The 7,590-nt window shown below is 43.5% G+C and overlaps 1 protein-coding gene across 1 annotated transcript in view; it reads right to left on the reverse strand.

Moving 5' to 3' along the window:
• Positions 1-6,530, reverse strand: part of LOC126237247 (leucine-rich repeat-containing protein 15-like) — a 77,094-nt gene extending 70,564 nt beyond the window's left edge. Inside the window, exon 1 of the mRNA XM_049947163.1 lies at positions 6,430-6,530. The gene's annotated coding sequence lies outside the window, so the exon portion shown is untranslated. The remainder of the gene's footprint in view (positions 1-6,429) is intronic.
• Positions 6,531-7,590: the final 1,060 nt, after the last annotated feature.

A 7,590-nucleotide genomic window follows, 5' to 3' on the forward strand; every position in this document is an offset into this window, starting at 1 on the left:
AATACCTATAAAGAGTATTTGGTATTAACAGGGATAGCGATATAAAAAAATAAAAAAAGACCGAAGTGTTAGGCAAATACGAAGCAAGAGCGCATATCAACTAGCCATCTTTCTGCACGCTGCGCAGAAAATATTTTTTTCCATCTGTCGTATAGTGTGGAAAAACTTGGAGCCACTGTTTTATATGATGAAATAGGCACTTTTTAGGATATTAAAGCCGAAATAGGCAAAAATAGGCACTAACGTCGAAATTGGCTTTTATAGGTCATATAGAATTAACGCTATTAAGTGTAAATAGTCATGAAACGCATAAGTACAAATTTTTATGCAAATAGGAACTCAGGAACAAAATAGGTTTTTACCTAAAATCCGCGGTCTAGTGATAACGCTGTCCCGGATGGCGCAGTGGTTACCGCATCTGTCAAGTAAGCGGGAGATCCATGGTTCGTGCCTTTGCGGTATACATTTTCGCTCGTCGCCGCTGATTCCGTGTAATGTCATGCTGCAGCCGACAGCAGCGATCCTCTTCAATGTACGCATAAGGTGTGTTTATGATACTGGAGGATTGTGTCTGCAGTACGTAACAAACCAGAATAGAATACACGCTGTTAGCCAACTCATTCTTTATTTTGGCTATATCATACACTATGTGATGAAAGCATCTGGACACCTGGCTAAAAATGACTCACAATTTCGTGGCCCCTCTATCGGTAACGCTGGAAGTCAATACTTTGTTGGACCACCCTTAGCCTCGATGGCAGCTTCCACTCTCGCAGACATACGTTCAATTAGGTACTGGAAGGTATCTTTGGGAATGGCAGCCAATTCTTCATGGAGTTCTGCACTGAGATGAAGCCTGACACGAAGTCGGCGTTCAAAACATTCCAAAGGTGGTCTATAGGATTCAGGTCACGACCCTGTGCAGGCCAGTCCATTACAGGGATGTTACTGTCGTGTAACCACTCCGCCTCAGGCTGTGCATTATGAACAGGTGCTTGATCGTATTGAAAGATGCAATCGTCGTCCCCGAACAGAGGGAAACAAGAAGATGCTTAAAACATCAATGTAGGCCTCTGTTGTGATAGTGACACGCCAAACAACAATGGGTGCAAGCCTCCTCCATGAAAAACACGACCACACCATAACACCACCGCCTCCGAATTTTACTGTTTGCACTACACATGCTAGCACATGACGCTCACCGGGCATTCGCCATACCCACACCCAGCCATCGGATAGCCACATTGTGTACCGTGATTGGTCACTCCACACAACGATTTTCCACTGTTAGATCGTCCAATGTCTACGCTCCTTACACCAAGCGAGGCGTCGTTTGGTATTTACCGGCGTGATTTGTGGCTTATGAGCAGCCGCTCCACAATGAAATCCAAGTTTTCTCACTTCCCACGTAACATAGTACTTGCAGTGGATCCTGATGCAGTTTGGAATTCCTGTCTGATGGTCTCGATAGATGTCTGCCTGTTACACGTTACGATCCTCTTGAACACTCGGCGGTCTCTGTCAGTCAACATACGGGGTCGATATGTACGCTTTTGTGCTGTACGTGTCCCTTCACGTTTCCACTTCACTATCACATCAGAAACAGTGGATCTAGGGATGTTTACGAGTGTGGAAATGTTCCGTACACACGTATGACACAAGTGACAATCACCTGACCACGTTCGAAGTCCCTGAGTTTCGCGGAGCGCCCCATTCTGCTCTCTCATGTTGTCTGATGACTGCTGAGGTCGCTGCGAGTAGGTAGCAGCACAACGCACCTAATATGAAAAATGTATGTTTTGCGGGTGTCCGGATACTTTTGATTACTTGGTGTATGTGAATAGATCGGGAGGAAACTATAATATGTAGTACATAGCAAAGGACGCCCTGCCATGCACTTCTCAGTGGTTTGCAGACTATGGATATAGAAATAGATGTAGATTAGATACTTTGTGCAAATTCAAACTGCGTAAATGCACCGGGCTGTCCCAAGAGATAGGGGAAGATATACAAGTCACCTCATGCTGTCGTAGTATAATTTCGCAACGCAAATGTTGCGAAAGAAAGTGAACTCAGAAATCGCTATGAAGAGGGAAACTTGTACTTTGCCTGATAAAAAACAACGCAATGTCCTTTTAAATGTCCTTTTATAAGAAGTCAGTGTTGACGACATCAGTGTTTTATTTTCTTTCCATGGGTAACTACATATTATACATTTTTGTTTGGCATGATGTATTACCTCTTTCAGAAAGAGGAAATATAAACCCCAGAACGTATTTTTTACTGACTGGGACCAATCAGAATAAGAGCTTATGACGGTCTCGTCGTAAGATAATCACTGATAAAAAAGCAGCCTATGGGAATAGGAACGGACACAGGAAACAGTGATGTGGAACATTTAGATTTGTGTAGAGGATTCTCGGTTGGAATGATGAGTCTGCTGCGAAATCCAATCTAGAGCCGTCTTCTTGTTCCTATGGCAGTTAGCAGGAGGACACGACATCAAACTTCGAAGTGGCAGTAAGTCTGACACAAACATAAATAATTTTAGTTGTATATTGTTTCGTATTATTCCTATGCAAATTTTGTTTCTCGGTAGAAACCATAACTGCTTTACTATCCATGTTACATATTAAGTAGTTCATTAAGAAGGCGCCATACAACCAACCTATGTGTTCTCCGTAAAGCCTACCTTCATTATACAGTCAGTAGTCTTCAACGACCTGTGACAGGAGACCGAACAATAGAGGACTGACGTACTAGGACATGTATTAAAGCCCTGAAATACTGGTACCTAATATAATGCATAAGCGATATAAGTTATGCCACGAGTTGTAACTTTTTATGGTATCGCCTGACTATGTACTTCTCATGTTTTTTAGCACTGACAATGGCTAGTTACTAGGCGAAATCTAGGTTTGTTCTAATAAAGCCCTAAAGGAAAGGATGACTGGCTGTTGTTCTCCATCACTTTGAAAGTCATTATTTTATTTTATTATTACACGATCTCGAATAACTACTGGAAGCAGTAGCGTCCGTTGCGTATCAAGGGGTATGCCTATGGAGCGATTCAAAGTGGAATGACCACGTAAACCTAATCGCAGATAGATTAATTGCAGGAATGCTCAGAATGTGTAGTCCATAAGCAAAATAGGTATCTTACAAAGTCCACGTTCGACCAGTTCTTGAATATAACTCGTCAATCTGATATCCACACCAGGTAGAGTTCACAGATGAAACAGAGGAAGTCCAAAGAAGAGCAACTCGTTTAGCTTGGAGCTTCATTTAGAAAGCGCGAAAGCGTCAAGATGAATCTCAGCCAATTCTAGCGGCAGACACTGCAAGAGAGACGTTCTGCATCGCAGCCTGGTTTTGCCTGCCACAGTTCCAAGAGCGCTCGTTCCTACGATTCAATCTTCATCCCACCTGTGTCTCGCAAAAAGACCATGAACGTAAAATTAATGAGGTTCAAGCTCAGACGGAGGCTTAGCAGCAGTCTTTTTTTTCTCGCGAAGCATTCGCAGCTGGAACGGAAACGGGTAGATGTGGCAGTAATACACAGAGTTAAAGTGACGAGACATCGCATTTTGGCCGGGAAAGTTCGGATTATTGGAGTCCAGTTCCCTTGTTCCAATCGGGCTCCGCTGGGACGCCTCAGTGTTTCGGGTTTTTGAAATCAAATCACATTCTCAGTCACGTGAGGTTTCCACAAAGGCTATGACTTTTTATATTTCCAGCAAGTATCTATGCTTTATTTCCAGTATCGTAACATACGTGAAGCGCCGTATTACAAATTGCTTTGAAGTTAGAGATCTTCAATAGTACTTGGGCTGAAGTTGACATTACCGAGATGGATTTCCTTAACGGGAACCCTAATGCTTTCACGTGTATTTCTTTTCGCAAGAGTTTTGTAGTACTTCTCATGCGGCTGTATTGAAGGCAGGACAGCATGTTACAACGTTAAAGGTTGGAGAAGCACTTTATGATTTAATAATGAATATGGCTGAAAAACGAAAAACCGGACTAATGCCACGCGTTAGAAGAGCCGCTCTAAGCAAACTTGGGTTTGTGGGGAAGGGGGCGGGGAGGGGGGGTACAAACGTTAAGAAGCTCAGTGAAACGGAGTGAGAATTTTATGACAGCTGTATACTGAACAATGGACGGATCTTTCACGTCTTTTCAGATTGTAATTGGGTTCTTTCGCAGTACGTACGTACATTGGTTAAAGTGCAAAAATGCTACGAGTCTCTTACAAATGTGTTGCTAAACTGCAAAACTAATGATAATAACTTGTTCCCAAAGCGTGTTAACATGCTGCACATAGGGAAATGAATCACAGGATCAAATGGCTCTGAGCAGTATGGGACTTAACATCTGAAGTCATCAGTCCCCTAGAACGTAGAACTACTTAAACCTAACTAACCTACGGACGTCACACACATCCATGCCCAAGGCACAATTCGAACCTGTTACCATAGCGATCGAGCGGTTCCAGACTGAAGCGCCTAGAACCGCTCGGCCACACCGGCCGGCTTGAATCACAGGAAAAATTGTTACTGATGTGCAATGGATACAAATGTTATAGCACTTCACATTCGAACATATATCTTATGAAAATATTTTTAACACTGTGGAGTTCGTGTTATGCGTTCCTGGTACAAATGCAGCAGTCGAGCGTATACTTCCCTTAACGAATAAGATACGGACATCATAACTCAAACGTAAGAAGACGACTTTAAAAACTATAATGATCGCGAAAGTTAATTTGAAATACCGTTGTTCGGAATTCTATGACTTCTGAAAATTAAAAGACAATGAATATCAGCTGAATCAAATTCATTCATCGCCGAAGTATGGTGGCATAAATAACTGAGTGTTAAAAGTTATGTGTAGTTATCTAAACAAATGATTTGTCCGTGTACTATCTTTTAACATTTCGGTGTATTATAATTATACAGGGACGAAAAGCAAAGAAAAATGTGGAGTAAGAGTCAGTGTTCTGGGAAGAGAAATACAACTTTGAGGGAGAGATGACTGTTTTAAGGAGTGTGACTAAATGTAAGTTTTTTCAAATTTGATTTCAGAACAGTAGTCAACCCATCATCGCACTAAATTGCAAAAAGTTTACATCACTAGTTTCGGCGAAACTCAGTCACCATTATCAAATCGGTTATTAATTATGAGAATCTGAATATTTCATACTTATTACATTTGATAATGGTGGCTGAACTTCACCGAAACTAGTCATGTAATCTTTCCGTAATTTACTGAAACTATGGATGGACTACTGTACTGAAGTCAAATAAATTTGAAAAAAAAAAGCTTTGAGGTCTACTGATGACAGCAAAGGACTTGGAAGAGCAGTCAAATGGGATGGACAGTGTCTTCAAAGAAGGATATAAGATGAACATCAACAAAAGCCAGACAAGGATAAGGATTTAATCGGATTAGATCAGATGATGCTAAGGGAATTAGATTAGAAAATGGGACACTTAAAGTAGTAGACGAGTTTTGCTATTTGGACAGCAAAATAACTGCTGATGGTCGAAGTAGAGAAGATACGAAATGTGGAAATGGGGAGAAAAGCGATTCTGAAGGAGAGACATTTGTTAACATTGAATATAGATTCAAGTATTATAAAATCTTTTCTGGAGGTGCTCGTTTTCATTGTACCCATGTACGAAAGTGGAACGTGGACGATAAAGAGTTTAGACAAGAAGAGAATAGAAGTTTATGAAATTTGGTGCTACAGATGAGTGCTGAAGATTAGATGGATGGATTATGTTGCTAATGAAGAGGTACTGAACAGAATTGACGAGAAAAGAAATTGGTGACACAATCTAACTAGAACAAGGGATCGTTAATAGGACATATTCAGAAGCGTTGAGGGATGACGAATTTAGTATTGGCGGGAAGAGTGGTGGGTAAAAGTCCTGGAGGAGACGAAGAGATGAATACAGTAAGCCGACTCAGAGGACTGTAGGTCCTGGTGACAGCTGCATCTTAGGACTGGAGACCACAACAACAACATAACTATATAATAACTATGAATGTGCCTAGGTCTTCAATCATGTTTGTTATGTTAACTTGTGGTGACTGCTATTCATCTCGTTGTAAGCTTTAATAATGTGTAGTAGTTCAGGATTGTTACATTCCGAGCAGTGAGCAATTATAAAACTGGTCCCAGCTTCGACTCTCAGAAATATGGTCACCTTAACGATGTTCCCTCATTACATACATAAGGTGGCTTGTGAAGTGTAGATGTAGATTTAGTATTCTCTACTACAAGCAATACAGACAACATATGAAAACTGTCATTTAACTGCAGTAGTAACAACAGCGCGTATAGAGCGGGCGGAGCTAAACTACAGCAGGAAAGACTGTCTGCATATACTGGGGCAAGGTAAGCGTGGCGTCTTTCATACTCACCTACAGGCGGCGTCTGCTGAGAACAGCAGCTGGCGTCATAGCGGCGTTGCGGTGTCAGCTGCTCTGTTCTCGGGCCGCGTCGTCGGTGACTGGTATGCACTGCACTCAGGCCTGAGCAGCTGCCACGGTGCCCCGGCGCCCCTCCTCCCCTCCCGCCGCACAACCACCTCTCCTCTCTATCGTCGCCCCTGCAAGCTACTCGGCTGTCGTTGAAGAGGCATGTCGCTACGCGTGTCATCGCCGGCCCGGGGACCCAGATATGGAACGCCGCAAGAGGGGGCGGGGTCGACGGCAGGAAGACTCTGGAGGGGCTTGGAGGGGGCGGGGAACCCCTCCCTTCCTCCTCCACACCGCGCTACGCCCTGCGCCTACTGTACTGTGGACTACACACGTGCGTCCGTGCGAGCAACCGGCCGCCAGACACTTGTTGCTCAGTGTCGCCACGCCAGCGCGCACTCCGGCGGTCGCTTGTTTACGCCCACGTTCGCTTTGTTTCCGAGGAGTGCCTTTGTACTGCAGGGGTCTGAGTCAGCGTTAGTTCAGCTCTGGCTTATCTGCTGCCCGTAAGCTGTGTGCCAGTTCCGTCTGTCGGATTTTTCCAAGAATCTTTCTCGACTGTGTGTCCACAACAGTGGCGCCGAGCATAACGTACGGAAGTCCCACTGCACACAACCGTTATAAATTATGGGAATGCGTACTATATTCATACAGTTTAAATAGGTATATCTCATTCTTCGAGCACGTTACTCATGTAGACTGATGCACAGCACAAGGCAAAAGTCAGTGCGGTGGTACTGCAATTAAAGAAGTAAAAGGCTGAACAATGAACCAGGAAGAGACATTGCAACTAATCTCGCTGAACATGAACGCAACTGGAGCACGCAATGAGTGAAGCCCACAGCCACCATCCACAGTCCCATGTTCTTCACTTAGCAAACGTGATTATTAGGTTCCACTCCCGGTACCAGGTAGTTACTAACATCGGGTATGTAATGCGTAACGCGAGTCCGATAAGGTTCGTTGTGAAAACAGATGTTATATTGGATGACGGGTGTCCGCAGCAGATTCATCTGTTGTTTGTTGTTAGTCTTCTGGCTGGTTTGATGCGGCACGCCATGAATTCCACTCCTGTGCGAAACTTTTCATCTCAGAACAGCAGTT

Source organism: Schistocerca nitens, chromosome 1, assembly GCF_023898315.1.
Source record: "Schistocerca nitens isolate TAMUIC-IGC-003100 chromosome 1, iqSchNite1.1, whole genome shotgun sequence".
Taxonomy (NCBI): Eukaryota; Metazoa; Arthropoda; class Insecta; order Orthoptera; family Acrididae; genus Schistocerca; species Schistocerca nitens.